This window comes from Berghia stephanieae, chromosome 1 (genome assembly GCF_034508935.2).
Source record: "Berghia stephanieae isolate SIO BIC M18660-M18661 chromosome 1, UCSD_Bste_1.3, whole genome shotgun sequence".
NCBI classification, from domain to species: Eukaryota; Metazoa; Mollusca; class Gastropoda; order Nudibranchia; family Aeolidiidae; genus Berghia; species Berghia stephanieae.
The window spans coordinates 5591030-5610684 of NC_088360.1; the positions used below are offsets into that span (position 1 = coordinate 5591030).

Here is a 19655-nt window from a genome sequence, read left to right on the forward strand (position 1 = left end):
AGGGATCTAAACCACTGGACTGTGTGTGCTCATCACATGAAATCGCTGATCTTCATTTTCTTTACACTACTACTCCTACCACAGCTGAGAGACATAGCCGCAACCGGTCACATGAAATCATTGTCTCTCGGCTGCCTTTTACTTTACATGAAATCAGCTATCATCATTACTATTTCCTACTCTATCTCTATTTGAGCACCTCCACAGAACGGTTACGGTTCGGAACCCAAGTCGACTCTGCGACTGAGACCATCCACCTCTTTGTACGGTACTTCACCACACTCGTGATACCGTTACATAAGTATCAGTCACAAAGTGTACACAAGCTGCTTGTGGTAAGGAGGAAAATGTAAGTTTGGCTACTTCACCAAATGTATTTGGGATTGCTGACAGAGTTTGTAACAGTGCATTGCCATCAACAATGTAAACGGTGTTTGTTTTGTTTTTGCATAATCCTCGAACATTAATGAATTGTCAGGCGTGAGCTTGTGCAACAGAGTTGCTTTGTTGGTCTTCAGAGGTAAACCATCTGATGAAGCCAGCGACCATGGAGTAGGTGTTAGAGGATATTGAAGAACTTTTTGAAGATCAACACTGTGTTCTTGGGACAAAACAAGAAGCTGGCCAAATAAATTTCTTTGTGCCTTGATTTTGACCACGTTCATGTCTTTTTTCACTGTTACCACTTTCCTCAATGATGCAAATGTCTTGGTCTTGTTCCTTTCTAATGGCTTGTGAAATTCTACAGTCTTTTCCTTCAGTCTGTTTTCAACAAAACTTTCAAACAATCTTTTTCCTGTTTTTTCCACGGCTAGCAGGTCATCAGCAACATCCTCTTGCACTTTCATTCCTGAAGCTAGACTGACCAGACCATCTTCAACTTCAAAGGGATTGATAAATAATGCTGAAAATGCCTGGAGGATCTTTTGCACTCGCTTTTCACTTTGTCTTTTTTCTGCAAGGCTCAATTCTTTGTGGGTGTCTATATCTATACAGTTGTTGTTGCTGATCATTCTTTGGGTTGCTGATACATATTCTGCTCGATTGTGTCTTGTTACACTCCAACGGTAATAGCTTGGAAGACTCTTGCTGAACCCAACAATACCTCCTTTTGTCTTTGCATGTTTGTTTATTGTTTGTTCAATGGTCATATCAACTGCTATTCTTCCAGCAGACGTCCTTGATCTGGAGACACTAAATCCATTATCTTGTAACATTTCTTCTGCCCCTGGGTGGGAATGAATCAGGTTGGCTAGTGACACAAAATATACACTGAGATACTTGGCATAATTGTGGTGATTCATGGTAAAAAGCAGTGTGCACAGTTCTTTTAAACAAGATATATGAAGAAGAAAGTTGGTAGCTCGCAGAAACTGGAGGAGAAGCCAAACTCTGTCCATGTATTGGATCCAGTATTGTGCAGTTTTTCCGTACTTTCCTGAGCGGACACTCTCTTTGAAGGCTTCATACTGGGAAAATAACTCAGCATACACAGTTGACTGGAGAATTTTATTAGCTGTATGGCTTGAAATTCCTTCGGTGAATTCCTTTATGTAAGACATGAGGTCTTTACTGAGTTTTGAATCCGTGTTCTGCTCAAATTTTGCAAGCAGAAGCCTCTCTAGAGCCTCCAAAACAGACACATGCACTCGTATAGCCCTGTTGTAATTCTTTCCACTCATAACCCTATCCATAGAACCATGTGCACATAGCCCTGCTTCAGTCACAATTTCTTCAAAACCAGATCCACTTTGGAGCTTTCCCAGGGCACCAAGATATGAAATTCGAAGTGGTTATTTGTACTACCACTACAAATAGCGAAAACTACCGCTTTTCACTATTTGTACTCCCAGAACTCTTATGTGTTTAAAGTTGCAAACCACCGCTCCTTTACCTATTTGTATATACCTACTCCCAGCACTCTTATGCGTTTAAAGTTGCATTTGTGAGCTTTCAAGGACCAGCCGACCAGCCTCCACTTTTCGCGGTCTTTCTTTGAGAAGTGTGAAGCAAAAAAAAAAAAATGGCCCTCTCGGTAAACGAGACATTCTCATCTTTTCTCCAATTTGAAAACATTCGAAAATGAGAATAATGTACTTTTTATTAAAAAGTCAACAAAGAAGGTAAGTAAACTAGATACGACAATTTTTTTTCCTTAATTAAGTGGCAACTCATTTCTCGTCATTCTCACTCTAACTCTATCAACTTAGAAGAGTACACCACCTCAAACATTTGTCAGTTCATATCTTTGCTTTTATGAGGTCTATTTTCATTTTGAAAAGTTCAAAGTGAACAACTAAACGACGCCGATTCAGTGGTGTATTTGGTCTTATCTTCATGTGAATAAATATTTTATTATTGACTTTTCCAAAATTCCAATAGGTCATTCATTTGCATGTCGTGATCTATTTTTCCTTGATTTCAGCTGTCTCAGCTCTAAACTATACTTTTCTTTCTCAATTAATAATTCATTTTCTGTTTGCAATGTATTACAGAGATGTTGATTTACCACATGTAAAAATTTCAAAGTTGTATCTGAAGCTGTTTCTGAATTATACGTGATTATCCATTGGATGCTGTGCTTTGGTCACATTTTTTCCTCTATAAATAGAGATTTTCCACCACATAAACGGTCATAACTTTTTGACCAGTTGAGACAGAGCCATAATTTTTCACTCTAGTTAATGTTTCACTCCCCTTTATTTTTCTACGCTAAATTAATACCCATAGCCACTATTTTGAAAAATTCTTGCAAGTGCCTACTAAGAGGGTTGAACTTGAACCTGAACATGCTCCTTCTTCTTCTTCTTCTTCTACTACTAATAACTACAACTAGATAGGTACTACTCCTCTTCTGAATGATCGGAGCCGTTTAAGAAACTAAATTACGGTTTCCACCGGCGCAGCTCTCTAGACTTCCAGTCCCACAGTGCCCAGTATGGGCGGGAGACCTTACCCCCGATGTTCCTCGAGCCTCGAGGTAGTTTCACTTTATAATTGTTTTAGCTTTTGAACTGTGGATCTTTTGTCAAACGTTTTATTTTAATTTTTCAAATTTAGTAGCACTTTAAAGGTCTGCGTTAGGTATCGCTCTGCTGTACTGTAACTGTAAGAGCGTAAGAATAACATGGTAAAAGTACCGTAAAAGTATGCTGATGAAAATGATATTGACAATGAAAAATAAGAAGAACAATAGAACTTATAAACAAATCAATAAAGAAGCTTTTAAAAAAATGAAATTTAAAAGAAGTAAGAAAAAACTGCCTCAAGAAGTGAAAAAAATTGTCCCTGTTGTTGAGATGTGAAGTGGACATAATCGTGTCTGTTAAGAATTAGAAGAAATGAAAGATGCCACTTTTTATTTAAATGTAGATTGCACATTAGCAGAACACTAAAAAAAAAAAGTAAAGACAGAAAATCCAATGTGGCAACTTGGTTGCAAGTGAAAAAAGTAAAATTACTCCGCTCAGCATTGCTGCTGGTGTGATGTCTAGTGTTAGTTAGGTGTCACTATATTCGAGTGATATCTTGTTACTTCATATTTTCATTTTAAAACCTGTAGAACAACTTGATTGATTTGTAAATTCCTTATATGACCATTGTTTTAGTAATCACCACCATGAAAATCACCCATGTGATAAATTGGTAAGACTCATTCATTTTATACTGATTTTCCATCGACATTTTGTCCCTGCAGTTTTTCGCTCCCGAAAATTTTACACTTGACAGCAATTAATCGCAAATTCTATTTTAGTCGCAATTAGACTCAATTTTTTTTATAAATATGTATTATTTTTTCTTTTCTTGTTACTTTATATTTTCAGTACTTAATTGTCCCTCCCCCCTCCCACTATTGAGTGTAATATATAGTAATAGATTAGTTAGGTAAATGCACTGTTGACACCAGGACCAAATGTTTAAAGGACAACAGCCATTCCAACTCATATTTTATTACGATACATTCAAGGTGGCGCACTGAGATGGAGAGATGATGACCAGCTTGTGACAAAATTGACTGTTCCAGAATTTGTATTTTTTTTTATTAAAAAAAAATTTTCTTGGAAGGGTTCTGGGCAGAGAGTTCACATTTTTCTATCCCTTATATTTGTTTTCCCTTTCCATTTTGCTCCCTGTCTTTGTTATGGATTAAGATTGCTCATTTTTTTCCTGGTCCTTGCGGGGTCTTTAGTTGGGAGGCAGACAGTCAAATACAGTACCTTTCTTCTTGAGATGATTTTTTATACTGTAAATCATCTCTCTGTTATGTACTGTTATAGTTATAAGTTTTGAATATTATTGCATTATGTAAATGTTTTAGCAGGATCCTTTGCTTGTGTCTCAGTGAGACTTTGAGGTAATGTCAAAATTGGTACATCTTTGAGGTGCTCGTGAAATCTACTGTTCCCTATTTATTGAATCAGTCACCATATCATCATCCTTTTTATAGTGTTGTAAGCGCTATTAAGTCCTGTAAGACAATATAAGCAGATCTAGGTGGTGGTATTTTTTTGGGTCTTTTTTTTTTTGTCTTTGGTTTTTTTTTTGTTCCAGATAAGGAATTTTAAGATTTGATGGTTGTCCATAGACTTTTCAAAATAAAATTTGACTTTGACTATAGGTACGATGCAGTTATAAGTGCTTGATTTCTGAGGACTAATTATAAATGGTGACCACTCTATTGCGTTTTTGTATGCCATGAAAATGTTACAAAAGACAATGAAGCGACGTTTTTTGGGAATTCTGCAGTCATTCATTTAACCCTTGAATTTGATAAGCGCCTGTTGCATTTTAGTTCATTCAAGTATTTTAGAGTGACAAACACAACTCGTGCATTATGGGTTTATATGCAGATTTTTGTCTTTAAATTGTCAATAAAAAATAAAATGCTTTTTTTTTTGTTTTGTTAGCTGGCAGGTCTGAATTGAATGCTATTGCATACAATTTTGTACTTTTAATCTTTTTTCTTTTTACATTTAGCCATCCTCACTTTATCCGGAGAATCGCCTGCCCCTCGTGAATGAGACAGTGAAGGCTATGGCTAAAACAAAGGTGTCCACAACCCAACTTAGGCAATACATTCAATCAAGCCAAGGATAAAATGTATTGCTAAAGATGTCGAAGATTTGCAGCGGAGATTGTTCAAGACTGATATTGATAGGACGGACGGTGAAACGGTACAGGAATTACTGAGAGAGATAGAGGAGGAAGGAGGTGTAACAAAGTTCAGTGTGAATGAGGATGGTGGTTTTGAGTATTTGTTTTAAGTAACGGGAAGAATGAGGCGTGATGTGAGTGTTTTTTGTGATGTGTTTGTTATGGATGCAACATACAAAGTAAATCGATATTTGTATCCACTTGTGAATGTTATGTGCATAGATGATGAGGGTCATGGCGGGCGAAAGACTGGAAATCCATGACCAACCTGAAACTGACATTGTACCAGTATGACGTGTGACAAATACACAGGAAGGACTGTATCGAATTGTATCTTCAGTGACAAACAGGATCAATAGCTTGTTTCAAGTTATGGTAGAACATCAGTTTCTGCAAAGAATCTCCCAGTTGGAACAGTTTTTGACTCTTGTCTCTGAAGATAAAGACTTTGACATTGTTGACATGACTGACTTAATACAGACAAATCCCCATTCTAACCCTCTTTCTGACTTTTCAGAGACACCAGACATTGTAAATGCACGTACTGACCAGAGACCACAGACATTATAAATACACACTCTGCCCAGACAGAGACCACAGACGTTATGGACACACAAACTGACCAGACAGAGAGACCACAGACGTTATGGACACACAGACTGACCAGACAGGGACTCCAGATAACAGAGACATGCGACCATAAAGATGCCCTTGACACGACAGAGACAGTTAGACTGCGAAATTTTTCAAATGTGACTCTACACAGGAAATTTCAGGCCGAAACTGTGTTATACAGGTCGGTACAGAATAAAACAAATATAACACAGGAGACCAAACACTGTGTTGTAGAATATCAAAATTTCAAAGGTGGTCGGTCAGTGACGAAATAAAAAGGGACATTATAAGTCGTAATATCACATCTCAATAAAAGAGTGTGATAGTAAAAAGGTGCCCGTTAACAATTGAGTCGGTCAAGTCTCTATCCAGATTCAAAAGGATAGTGCAAAGTCCTGTATGTAAAACAAATTTGAGAAGCATGGTTGTTCTCAATACTTGTTGGGTCGTGATCGGTATAGAGTGAAGTAGTGTTCATGCATTTTGACATTTTCTTGATCTTTTAAAATAAAATTATAATTTAATTTAATCAACAGACTTGTTTAATGATTTAAAGATATACTTTTGTGGGGACCTTTTGTAAAATCATTAGTCCGATTGTAGTTGTAAATTTCTTTATATTCTAATGTCATAAAATCAGTGACACCACTGAATCCCTACCAGCGCTTTTACTCACTGAGTCCCTACCACCAGCGCTTTTACTGAGTCCCTACCACCAGCGCTATTACTCACCCAGTCCCTCCACCTGGGCGGGGTTCCTGACCTCCCTTAGTGGGCAGGGGGGTTCATACTGTGTCTTCTATCCCCTTATATCTGTTTTCCAACATGCTTTCTGTCTTTGTCTTGGAATGAGATTACTTGGTTTTGTCCTGGTCCTGGCCGGATCCCCCGGCTGAGAGGGAAGCAGTCGAATGTATAGTTAGTTTTGGGAGATGATATTTTTTTCATTGTAAATCATCTCTCTGTTATGTACTGTATTATGTTTTATTTACATATTATATTTGATTTGTTAACATTTGAGTGTATTCCTCTTAGTCGGGACCTGTGCTTGTGTCTGATGAGACTTTTAGGTGATCTCAAACTAAGTACTTTGACGGTGTGCTCTTGGAATCTACATCTGTTTCCCATTTGAACAAATTCCCCTTTGTCTTACCTTTTCTTGGGTGCTTTAATTGAATTCTATAACTTTTTACTATCCCATTTCTTCCTTTTTACTGGCGCTGATATGACCTTAATGTGTTGCAAGCGCCGTAAAACCCTCAAAAACAAACAAACAGTCCCTACCACCAGCGCTTTTACTCATTGAGTCATAGAGCTTTTACTCACCGAGTCCCTACCACCAGTGCAATTACTCACCGAGTCCCTACCACCAGCGCTATAACTCACCGAGTCCCTACCACCAGCGCTTTTACTCACCGAGTCCCTACCACCAGCGCTTTTACTCGAGTCATAGAGCTTTTACTCACCGAGTCCCTACCACCAGCGCTATAACGCACCGAGTCCCTACCACCAGCGCTTTTACTCTTCGAGTCCCTACCACCAGCGCTTTTACTCACTGAGTCATAGAGCTTTTACTCACTGAGTCCCTACCACCAGTGCTTTTACTCTTCGAGTCCCTACCACCAGCGCTTTTACTCACTGACACTGTCCCTACCACCAGTGCTATTACTGAGTTATAGAGCTTTTACTCACTGAGTCCCTACCACCAGCGCTTCTACTCACTGAGTCATAGAGCTTTTACTCACTGAGTCCCTACCACCAGCGCTATAACTCACCGAGTCCCTACCACCAGCGCTTTTACTCTTCGAGTCCCTACCACCAGCGCTTTTACTCACTGAGTCATAGAGCTTTTACTCACTGAGTCCCTACCACCAGCGCTTTTACTCGAGTCATAGAGCTTTTACTCACCGAGTCCCTACCACCAGCGCTATAACGCACCGAGTCCCTACCACCAGCGCTTTTACTCTTCGAGTCCCTACCACCAGCGCTTTTACTCACTGAGTCATAGAGCTTTTACTCACTGAGTCCCTACCACCAGTGCTTTTACTCTTCGAGTCCCTACCACCAGCGCTTTTACTCACTGACACTGTCCCTACCACCAGTGCTATTACTGAGTTATAGAGCTTTTACTCACTGAGTCCCTACCACCAGCGCTTCTACTCACTGAGTCATAGAGCTTTTACTCACTGAGTCCCTACCACCAGCGCTATAACTCACCGAGTCCCTACCACCAGCGCTTTTACTCTTTGAGTCCCTACCACCAGCGCTTTTACTCACTAAGTCATAGAGCTTTTACTCACCGAGTCCCTACCACCAGTGCTATTACCGAGTCATAGAGCTTTTACTCACTGAGTCCCTACCACCAGCGCTTCTACTCACTGAGTCATAGAGCTTTTACTCACTGAGTCCCTACGACCAGCGCTATTACTCACTGAGCCCCTACCACCAGCACTTTTACTCACCGAGTCCCTACCACCAGCGCTATTACAGAGTCCTAGAGCTTTTACTCACTGAGCACCTACGACCAGCGTTATTACTCACCGAGTCCCTACCACCAGCGCTATTACTCAGCGAGTCATAGAGCTTTTACTCATCGAGTCCCTACGACCAGCGCTTTTACTCACTGAGTCCCTACGATCAGCGCTTTTACTCACTGAGTCCCTACCACCAGCGCTTTTACTCGTTGAATCCCTATCACCAGCACTTTTACTCGCCGAGTTCCTACCACATGGCTATTACTGAGTCCCTAAACACCACGCTAATACTATTAGCCACCAAATCCCTACCACCAGGGGGACAATATAAGCTCAAATTAGACCCCAAAAATTCTTACAGTGATGCAGAAAAAAACAACGAACAGATCTCTTCAAATTTACACAAAATGTTTCTTACAACAAGATGGATAGGTTTAGCAATTGTCTTGAAAATAAATTTTTCAGAATTTTTTTTCGATTTCTTAGTGAAAATTTGGTGTGACATGACAGGAAAAAAAATTGATTTAAAAATTCATAAAACTGCTAAATTTTTGTTTAGGGAGCGTTCACATATTACGTCATCAAAAATTTGCCCTTTTTAGACCCCCCCCCTCCCCCAAGTCATCACTTGTCATCATTGACCTGACCCCCCCCCCCCCCCCCCCCCCCAACAGATGATGACGTCATCTAATTTAATAAAAACTAAAAGATAACTTTAATTTCACAATATTTATTATTCGTTTTTCAAACCATAAACATTGATTATCAACGTTTGATAAAACACATTCAGACATTTTATTAATTTCAGAAACTGTTGATAATTTATGTTTTACGATACAATGGGGACATAAAATTTAAATTTGCAAAGATAAAATCTAACAAACATTATTTAAATTAGGCTACTTGGTGCAGGTGCTATTAAAAAAAATTCAGAAAGTGTAATTTAAAATATTATAGGAGGCAAATTATTTTATAGCATATTAGTCTTTTAGTGGAATGAATTTCTGTTTCAATTTCCAAACATAAAATTAATTGATTCAAAAATGTTTCTGCCTTGGACCTCTGGCAATGTACTATAAATAGTATCATCAATTTCATCTTCATCGTCATCATTTTCTCCCATTTGCTGTTCTTCATGTATGCCGCATTTTCGTGAATGGTCTTTCATTGCTGTGATCGAGGAGTGATACAATGAACATTGAGGGCAAGTTCGCCTTTTGAGAAGTGATACCCCTTTCCCATTTTGTTTCTTGAGAGATGGGCAATACTCATCATAGCAATTTATCTTTAGCTGTTTTGAAAGGAACAAACTTTGAAATAGGCTTAATTTGCCTATGTTTTGATGACATCATCTTGGGTCTGACCCCCCCCCCCCCCCCCCCCATGTCAACACATGTCAACATTTGGTAGACCCCCCCTCCCCCCCTAGCTGATGACGTAATATGTGAACACTCCCTTAGCCCAAAATCCATCCATCATGATGCAAAACACATCATAAGAAAAATTCTGACCAAATTTGAAGACAATCTGATGGGAAACAATCCAGATGTGAATGTTAGAAAATCAGAGAATGACGCACAATGAAATTTTGAGAAAATGAAAAATTTGTCTTTAATTTGATAATAAAGCCAATTATGCAGACAAAGGCCAACATTCATCAAGTATATAAACAATATGGAACAAGAAAACAGTAATATTTTATAAATTGATCAAATTCTGAAAAAAATTCTAAACGATTCGCTAACCCATACCTCTAAGAAAAAAATTACGAAATAATTTAATATCTGCTGTTATTCACCAAAAAATTACTTTAGTGGTCAAATATGCTTTATAGTTCTAAAATTCTTTAATTATATCTCATGAACTAATAATGTAATGTATAATTTGATGTTAAACACCAAAAATAACTGAATTAAAAAAAACAACTTTTTTAAGGGGCAACATAAGCTAAAATTAGACGTAAAACCCTAAAATTCTAACATAGATGCACCAAAAACTAGCATATAAATTTCTTTCAAATTTAAACACAATGTTTCATAAATAGCTATATCATGAAAACTCTTGGAATAATTTTTTTAGAATTTTTGATTTCAACTGAAAATTTAGCGCGGATCAACAGGAACAAATGAATTTTAAAATTTATAAAATTGCTAAATTTTAATTTACCCCAAACACTTACATCATGATGTAAAACACATCATAGAAAAGATTCTGAATAAATTTGAAGATAATTTAAAGGAAAATGATTAAGGTAGGATTGCTAGAAAATCAGAAAAATGACATAAAACAGACATTTGAGAAAGCGCAAGCTTTTTCTATAATTTGACATAAAGTTAAAAGGCTGATTTTGCAGACAACTAAAAGAAATGATCCATCAAACTTTCAAAATATGACCGTAATAGGACAAGAAAACGAAAATTTTGTAGATTGATCTAAGTCTAAAAAAAATTATAATCGGTTCACTAACCCATACCCCATAGATAAAAAAAAATGCTGTAAAATTGATTTTTTTACGCCAGAGATAAAATAATTTTGTGGTCGAATATGATGTCATACCTTATGAATTCATCATTATAATCACAAAACCTAATTATTTACTGTATACAATAGGTTATACAGATGATTTCTAGATATATTAAATGATTTTTCAAAATATGATAGGGCACGCTATCCTCATTTTTCATTTTTTTATTCTACTTGAGAGACAAGTCGTATAAAATTAGATATCTAGTCAAGTTGAACTGCAAAATCAATTCTATTTTAGACAATAAAACAGTTAAATAGTGCACTAGCTCTGAATAAAAAGCAATTTGCTTTCCCAAACCCTTGGAATAAAAATCTCTTTCGCCTCAATACAGAAAAAGTCAACACTACTTGTTTGCCACCACTTTTTTTGTAGTTCCACAAAGAGGGTTGATCCTGCTCTGGATGGAAAAATTGAAATAAAAAAGAGACACAGTTCATTAGCAATTTTTGGAAATGGCATTATTGTCATAAAATGCATTTGTCAAAGACATAGGGAGCGTTCACATATTACGTCATCAAAAATTTGCCCTTTTTAGACCCCCCCCTCCCCCAAGTCATCACTTGTCATCATTGACCTGACCCCCCCCCCCCCCCCCCCCCCCCCCCCCCCCCCCCCCCCCCCCAACAGATGATGACGTCATCTAATTTAATAAAAACTAAAAGATAACTTTAATTTCACAATATTTATTATTCGTTTTTCAAACCATAAACATTGATTATCAACGTTTGATAAAACACATTCAGACATTTTATTAATTTCAGAAACTGTTGATAATTTATGTTTTACGATACAATGGGGACATAAAATTTAAATTTGCAAAGATAAAATCTAACAAACATTATTTAAATTAGGCTACTTGGTGCAGGTGCTATTAAAAAAAATTCAGAAAGTGTAATTTAAAATAGTATAGGAGGCAAATTATTTTATAGCATATTAGTCTTTTAGTGGAATGAATTTCTGTTTCAATTTCCAAACATAAAATTAATTGATTCAAAAATGTTTCTGCCTTGGACCTCTGGCAATGTACTATAAATAGTATCATCAATTTCATCTTCATCGTCATCATTTTCTCCCATTTGCTGTTCTTCTTGTATGCCGCATTTTCGTGAATGGTCTTTCATTGCTGTGATCGAGGAGTGATACAATGAACATTTAGGGCAAGTTCACCTTTTGAGAAGTGATACCCCTTTCCCATCTTTTTTCTTGAGAGATGGGCAATACTCATCATAGCAATTTATCTTTAGCTGTTTTGAAAGGAACAAACTTTGAAATAGGCTTAATTTGCCTATGTTTTGATGACATCATCTTGGGTCTGACCCCCCCCCCCCCCTCCCCCATGTCAACACATGTCAACATTTGGTAGACCCCCCCTCCCCCCTAGCTGATGACGTAATATGTGAACGCTCCCATAGCAATTTTTAAAAAATGATCATTATTCACACCAACACACTTGAAATTTCATTGGTTTTACATCCATAGAACAAAACTCTTGGCAACAAACTATAGTCATTCGTTAAGTTAATACATTCAGTAGTAATTCAATTCAAATGATGCTTTGCCATTTTCATTTAGAAAAATGAGCATTTATTTTATTGATCACCAATAAAAAATGTAAAGGCGCAATGGAGATTTGAAAACATTACTAACCATTGTCAAAAAGTGCATGCAGACACTCTGGTCTGCTGGCCCAGATGATGGTTTGCTGATTGATGAGTTTTGCCACAGGCAAAGGTTTGCCTCAACACACCTTGCCAGAATAGCCCTTGAGCCAGCATCTTTATGGATTGTCAGGACACCAGTAACGTCAACAGTGTTCTTTCATGTTAGCTGTCAATGAAAACAAAAAATTAAATTAAATTCACTACAGCGAAATAGGCACATACATGCTAATGCTAAAGTTTATAACAGCAACACTTCGCATGTTGAACGGGACATAACGTCTGTTAGGCAATATTACAATTTCTTCGGACAGAGACAACGCATTTAACGGCCAAGTACACATTTTACAACTGAGTCCGGTGAGAGAAAGTGAGCAAAATGCCTTTTCCAAGGGCTCAACTATGCGCAGAGCGAGGCTCGAGCCCAGGACCTTCCGGTCCAAAAGCGAGTGTCATACCACTACGACATAGCCGTACGTAATTTAAAAAAATATAATAAAAATAATCCACACTAATATAATTATCTCACATTGTCATCATCATAGGCATTTCAAAACTACTAATAATACTACCACTACAGATATCTTATCATTATAAAATATTTACTCTCTCTCTCTCTCTCTCTCTCTCTCTCTCTCTCTCTCTCTCTCTCTCTCTCTCTCTCTCTCTCTCCATGAACATAACATACAAAACCCAATTTTCCGATAATAAAAAAACAGCCACCCCCCCCCCCCCCCCCCCCAAAAAAAAGTTTTGAAAAAGTATGGACGATGCATGCTGTGTCGGCCATAATAAAGATAATAACAATAACTGAATGAAAAGTATTTTTAAAGGACCCTGAGCCTGGAATGTCGTGAGTACTCGAAACCTCTTGATCATGATCTTGACAAAATTAGCAACCTTTTGACTGGTGATCGAACATTGAAACACCTGGTTTTAATCGTCTGACATGGAAGGCTGATTTAAATTATTGGGGGGGGGGGGGGGGGGGGGGGGGGGGAATTAGTATTTTAATTTTTTTAAGCCCTGTTATTGTTATTTTTCACAAAATAAAGTTAAGTAATTCGCGGTAGCGACAAATGTGTCGTCAGCTGATGCACAATCAACAAACACACAACCCCAAAGCATGTTTAGTTATAAAAATAAGAAATGAATTAAAATGTGCATTTCGTATGCTTACCTTGTAAACTGAGTATTCTGTGACTTGAAAAGAGTGAAGAATTACCAAAGTCCGTCAAAATCAACTTGTAATAATAGTAATAATTAATAATGTGATTGTGATGAGATGAAGTGTTCACTTTTTGACTTCCAGATAATTCATTGTATATTGGGTGAGAGAGGGATCTAGTAATGACTTTGAGTTTGAAACGAATATTTTTGTGTTCGTGGATAGCTCACACGGTAGAGCCACGCTCTCACCTGCCAGGCGGAGTTGTCGTACCAATAAGGTCGCAGGTTCAAACCCCACCACCGCCGCGAAAAAAAAAAAAAAAAAATTTTATTCTCTATTGTCTTCTGGCACTTTTCTATTCACTTCATATCTTGTTGTTACCAACATAAGTGCCTGCTCCACTCACTTTTCTGAATTAAAATTCACCCCATACACCGGAGCATACTCAATGTCTCAATCGTTTCTATGTTATATGTTTGTGTTGAGAATATTGGCTATTAAGCTTAACTGCTGGTCAAAATTATTCGCGATGGTGGTGTACGAACGAATCGGCGATCTCAAGAAGTGGGTGAGAGAGGGATCTAGTAATGACTTTGAGTTTGAAACGAATATTTTTGTGTTCGTGGATAGCTCACACGGTAGAGCCACGCTCTCACCTGCCAGGCGGAGTTGTCGTACCAATAAGGTCGCAGGTTCAAACCCCACCACCGCCGCGAAAAAAAATTTTATTCTCTATTGTCTTCTGGCACTTTTCTATTCACTTCATATCTTGTTGTTACCAACATAAGTGCCTGCTCCACTCACTTTTCTGAATTAAAATTCACCCCATACACCGGAGCATACTCAATGTCTCAATCGTTTCTATGTTATATGTTTGTGTTGAGAATATTGGCTATTAAGCTTAACTGCTGGTCAAAATTATTCGCGATGGTGGTGTACGAACGAATCGGCGATCTCAAGAAGTGGGTGAGAGAGGGATCTAGTAATGACTTTGAGTTTGAAACGAATATTTTTGTGTTCGTGGATAGCTCACACGGTAGAGCCACGCTCTCACCTGCCAGGCGGAGTTGTCGTACCAATAAGGTCGCAGGTTCAAACCCCACCACCGCCGCGAAAAAAAATTTTATTCTCTATTGTCTTCTGGCACTTTTCTATTCACTTCATATCTTATTGTATATTGCAGTTCTATCCGTATAAAATGTTATATTTTTAGTAATTACGCAAATTCTATTTTTAGTAAGAGTACAAATAAGCTCTGGCGTTATTTGCAGTGGTAGTACAAATAAGCGTAGCCTATGAAATTATGGTGTGAAAGACACCCAGGTGAATAATGACTGTTTTGTAAAGCTGTGGGTTTTGCCAGACAATATCGTAAGCTTTCTTTGCTACAGCAAGGTCAAATGTTACAAATGTATATGTGTTATATGCCCATTAATCATGCCTGAATTGTGCTAGTACAAAATTCCTCTTGTTTATTTATCACTGAAAGGAAGCAAATACACTGTAATATATATTTTTTTCATATTATAGAGAAAATGGCTATCAATATCAAAGATTTAAAAACCCTATATAGCTTTGTAAAATATTTTATGATATGAGGCAAAAAATGAGAAATGACAATAAAATTCCACTATTTATTGCATTTGAAGCAATTTTAGGGTGATAAACAATCATTTTATTCACAAAAATGAGTTCACGAAAAATTGCACCCGATGACCTTTCAAGGGCCATAACTCCTGTAAATGATACTTGAAAAAACTGTAACACCCGGATTAATTTGTGTTATATGTCCCTGAAGCATGCCTGAATTGTGCTAGTGCAAAATCCCTCTTGTTTATTCATCCTGAAGGGAAACAAGTACACTGTAATAGATTTTTTTTTCAAATTATAGAGAAAATGGCTATCAAAGATTTAAAAACGCTATATGGCTTTGTAAAATATTTTATGATATGAGGCAAAAAATGGGAAATGACAATAAAATTCCACTATTTATTGCATTCGAAACAATTTTAGGGTGATAAACAATCATTTTATTCACAAAAATGAGTTCACGAAAAATTGCACCCGATGACCTTTCAAGGGCCATAACTCTTGTAAATGATACTTGAAAAAACTGTAACACCCTTATTAATTTGTGTTATATGTCCCTGAAGCATGCCTGAATTGTGCTAGTGCAAAATCCCTCTTGTTTATTCATCATGAAGGGAAACAAGTACACTGTAATAGATTTTTTTTCAAATTATAGAGAAAATGGCTATCAAAGATTTAAAAACGCTATATGGCTTTGTAAAATATTTTATGACATGAGGCAAAAAATGAGAAATTACAATAAAATTCCATTATTGATTGTATGTGAAACAATTTTAAGGTGATAAACAACCATTTTATGCACAAAAACGATTTCACAAAAAATTGAACCTAATGACCTTTCAAGGGCCGTAACTCTCGTAAATGACACTTGAAAAAACGGTAACACCCGGATTAATACTCAAGATATAGTGCTGTTTCAGAAAAACCATGTGGCGAAAACTCCCCCAGGGGGGGGGGGGGGGGGGGGGGGGGGAGGGTTTCGCCCACTGGCCCATGCACTATGTGTAATGCATTTTAGAAAGTGAAATATAAAAACGTGTAGACTGTTGTTGGAAGATAAATACAATGGAATTGAAAATCCTTTCTTAAAAAAATATAGTCTAGTCTTGTGGAGAACATTGTGCCATTTGAATCAATAAAAAAAATATACGGCGCACAACTCTACTGAAAGATTTGCAAATTAGAAATGTATTTTTTACAGATAGATAAACAGATAACTTGATTCCTTTTATAATTTAAAGTCAGTTTGAAAGTTCGTTGAGTCAAACCGACAGCACTAACACTCTCAAAAACAACCAATTTCGACACTGTAAAAAGTTGTCAGTTTGGCGTTTTTACGCAAACCGTCGCATTCGAAATAATGTATTCACTTAATTACTTTCAGATTTCAGATCGACACTAAGTTTTCAACAGTTTTCATCTATTTATGACATCAAGTATTATTATTATTATTGCCCCTTTGATGCTTTCAATGTGATGGTTTCGGGTGGATAATACCCAGGTTTAACTTATGGCCACACCCTCAACTTTATCTGTCCAGTAGAGTCCTTACTTCCGTAGTGTTGTTGATTTAGCGATGATCCGTGTTTTTATGTAGTAGTGTCTTCTCATTGCGTGTGTGTGTGTGTGTGTGTGTGTGTGTGTGCGTGTGTTGTGTGTGTGGTGTATAGATAGCATGCGCTTGGCTAAGAAGTTCACAACATTGCCATCCGGAAGTATAACGGACCAACACACACAAATGTGTGCAACCATGATCGTTTATAGTCAGGTGAATACAGCTTAGTGAGAATTACTCATAAACGCGGATGGCAAAAAACAATAACAAAGACCTGAGTGACGTCAACTTTGAACTATCTATACATGTGTGTGTGTGTGTGTGTGTGTTTTGGAATGTGGTTGCGTGGAAAAAAGGGGGAGGGGGGGGGGGTATCCATCAAGTACAGAAATTCCTGAGCGATGAGGGGGGGGGGGGGGGGGGGGGGGTGTGTTTGCTTGGAACTGTCAGATTGGCATTTTTCAGCAAATCGTGGCATTCATACTGATATTATTCACTTGAAGGTGTTCGGATTTACAGAAATTTTTAACAAGTTTCACCGATTAACAACATCAACTAATATTACTGCTGATATTACTGTCGTTTTTATGCCATCGATGTGATAATTATTGCCCTGGGAAATATTTAGTTAAACGTTGTCGGCAAACTGTCAATTGGTTCTGTCTAGCTTCTCGCCCGAACAAACCAAAAGTAGACACATTCGGGGACTTGAAATTTTTCGCGTCTGCTTCAGATTTTCATTTTACCTCACATAAGTTAAGTAAAGGGGAGACATTCCGAAAGCTCCTACATCCCCAGTATTCTTTCAATTTGTATTTTCACCGTTGATCTTTTGTCAGGCGTTTATTTATTCAATTTGTCATCATATAGAAGCATTGTAAAAACTCTAGAACAAACCTTGATAGATTTGTCAAAGTTTAAAATTTCCTAATTTGACCATTGTTTTGATTCTCGGCCGCCATTTCAATTTATGAAGTATTCAAGGTAGTGCAACGCACTCCCAAGTAAAGCGTGGTAAAGACTTGCGACTTATTGATATTGATATCTACTGACTGATAAACTAAAATCATGCCGAATAAAGCATGGCAGCTACGACAAGCACATCGATTAATCGTAATCAAGCTAATCAAGAAAATGATTCAGGCAATATCGAATGAAAATAGTTCTTTCCCCGCGAAATTGCGGGATTTTTACTAGTTTATATATAGGCTCGAGCCCAGGACCTTCCGATCCGAAAGCAAGTGTCATGCGCCATACTCATACCACAAGAACACATAGCCGTACGATAGGATTAGGATTGTTCGGGCGTCGAAAAAATCATGTGATGTCAACAAAGCGTGTGAGTGATGAACTCATTATACTCCAATCAACTGTCTAGGATGTTTTATGACACATTTTTAATGCATGGTTTCATTTCTATATATAACTGATATAGAAGCCCCAAAACCAAAGGACCTACGCAACAATCCCAAATATTTGTGAATTGTTGTGTATTTATGGGTTTTACATAACAGAGAGATTAAACTCCTTATACTCTAAAAATATAATCTCCCAAAACGTATACTTTACATTTGACTGTTTCCCTCCGAGCTGAGGACTCCGGCCAGGGATAGAAGAAAACCTCAGGAATCTCATTCTAGGACAAAAACAGAATGCTTGTTTGTTTGTTTTTAAGGGTTTTACGGCGCTTGCAACACATTAAGGTCATATCAGCGCCAGTAAAAAGGAAGAAAATGGGATAGTAAAAAGTTCTAGAATTACAATTAAATCACAAAAGAAAAGGTAAGACAAAGGGCAATTGGTTCAAATAGGGAACAGATGTAGATTCCAAGAGCACACCGTCGAAGTACTTAGTTTGAGATCACCTAAAAGTCTCATCCAGACACAAGCACAGGTCCCAACTAAGAGGAATACACTCAAATGTTTACCAATCATATAATATAATATGTAAACTAAACATAATATAATGCATAACAGAGAGATGATTTACAAGGAAAAAAATATAATCTCCCAAAACTATAACTATACATTCGACTGTTTCCCTCCCTGCCAAGGAACTCCGGCAAGGATCAGGACAAAACTAAGTAATCTCATTCCAAGACAATGACAGGAAACAGTTGGAAAACGGGTATGGAGGTATAGAAGACACAGCATGTACCTCCCTGCCCACTATGGGAGGTCAGGATCCCCACCCAATAAAGACAGAATGCAACAAAGAAAATGGATATTATAGTGAGATAGTAGACACAGCAAGTGACCTCCTGCCCACTATGGGAGGTTTAAAAAAAAACATCCAGTTCCCCAACGTTGAAGGGTGTCAACCTCCCTCATTGTTGAAATTGAACAGTCGGTAATTGGTTAAGTGAAGGGTGGACATGAAATAACTGAAACACATTTGCTTTATTTTAAAATTAAGCATACAAAAGGCATTATTCTAAAAATATAAAATTATTAAAACAACATACTATGCCCTTAAATACATTTCGCCATTTAAATAACGATAAACAAATCAAGTAAAAATAGGTACATTCTTAATAACCCTAACTACATTAAAATATTTGATTTTAAAGTAAAGCTTTTCCATCCAAAGAAGCATAAAATCAAATGTGTAAATTAAACAATCACAATAAATAACTATTTGAACCACAATTGTTCATAACATGTGAAAACGAATATATTTTATATAAAACCAATAATGGCTATATTTTATCCGGAGGTGCCAAAACAAAAATAAACAAACAAACAAACAAAAAAGAAAAGAAAAGTAAGTTTAAGAAGAAAGTAATTAAGAAATGAATAAACAAATAAACTTTCTTTTATAAGTTTCAAAGCGCTATCAACACTTTAAATTAAAGTCGTATAAGTCATGAGCGCCAGTATAAAGGAAATGTTTGTTTTTAAGGGTTTTACG

The 19655-nt window shown here is 37.2% G+C and overlaps 2 long non-coding RNA genes across 2 annotated transcripts; one reads left to right on the plus strand and one right to left on the minus strand.

The window, feature by feature from the left end:
* The first annotated feature begins 3434 nt into the window (after window positions 1-3434).
* On the plus strand, window positions 3435-6298 carry LOC144966546 (uncharacterized). Its single transcript, XR_013644232.1, has 2 exons — window positions 3435-3645; window positions 4978-6298. It is a non-coding gene; the product is annotated as an uncharacterized LOC144966546 (long non-coding RNA).
* A 4466-nt stretch (window positions 6299-10764) lies between these two features.
* Window positions 10765-14725, minus strand: LOC144966547 (uncharacterized). Its single transcript, XR_013644234.1, has 3 exons — window positions 13609-14725; window positions 12418-12597; window positions 10765-11167 (listed from the first exon to the last, which is right to left on the minus strand). It is a non-coding gene; the product is annotated as an uncharacterized LOC144966547 (long non-coding RNA).
* Window positions 14726-19655: the final 4930 nt, after the last annotated feature.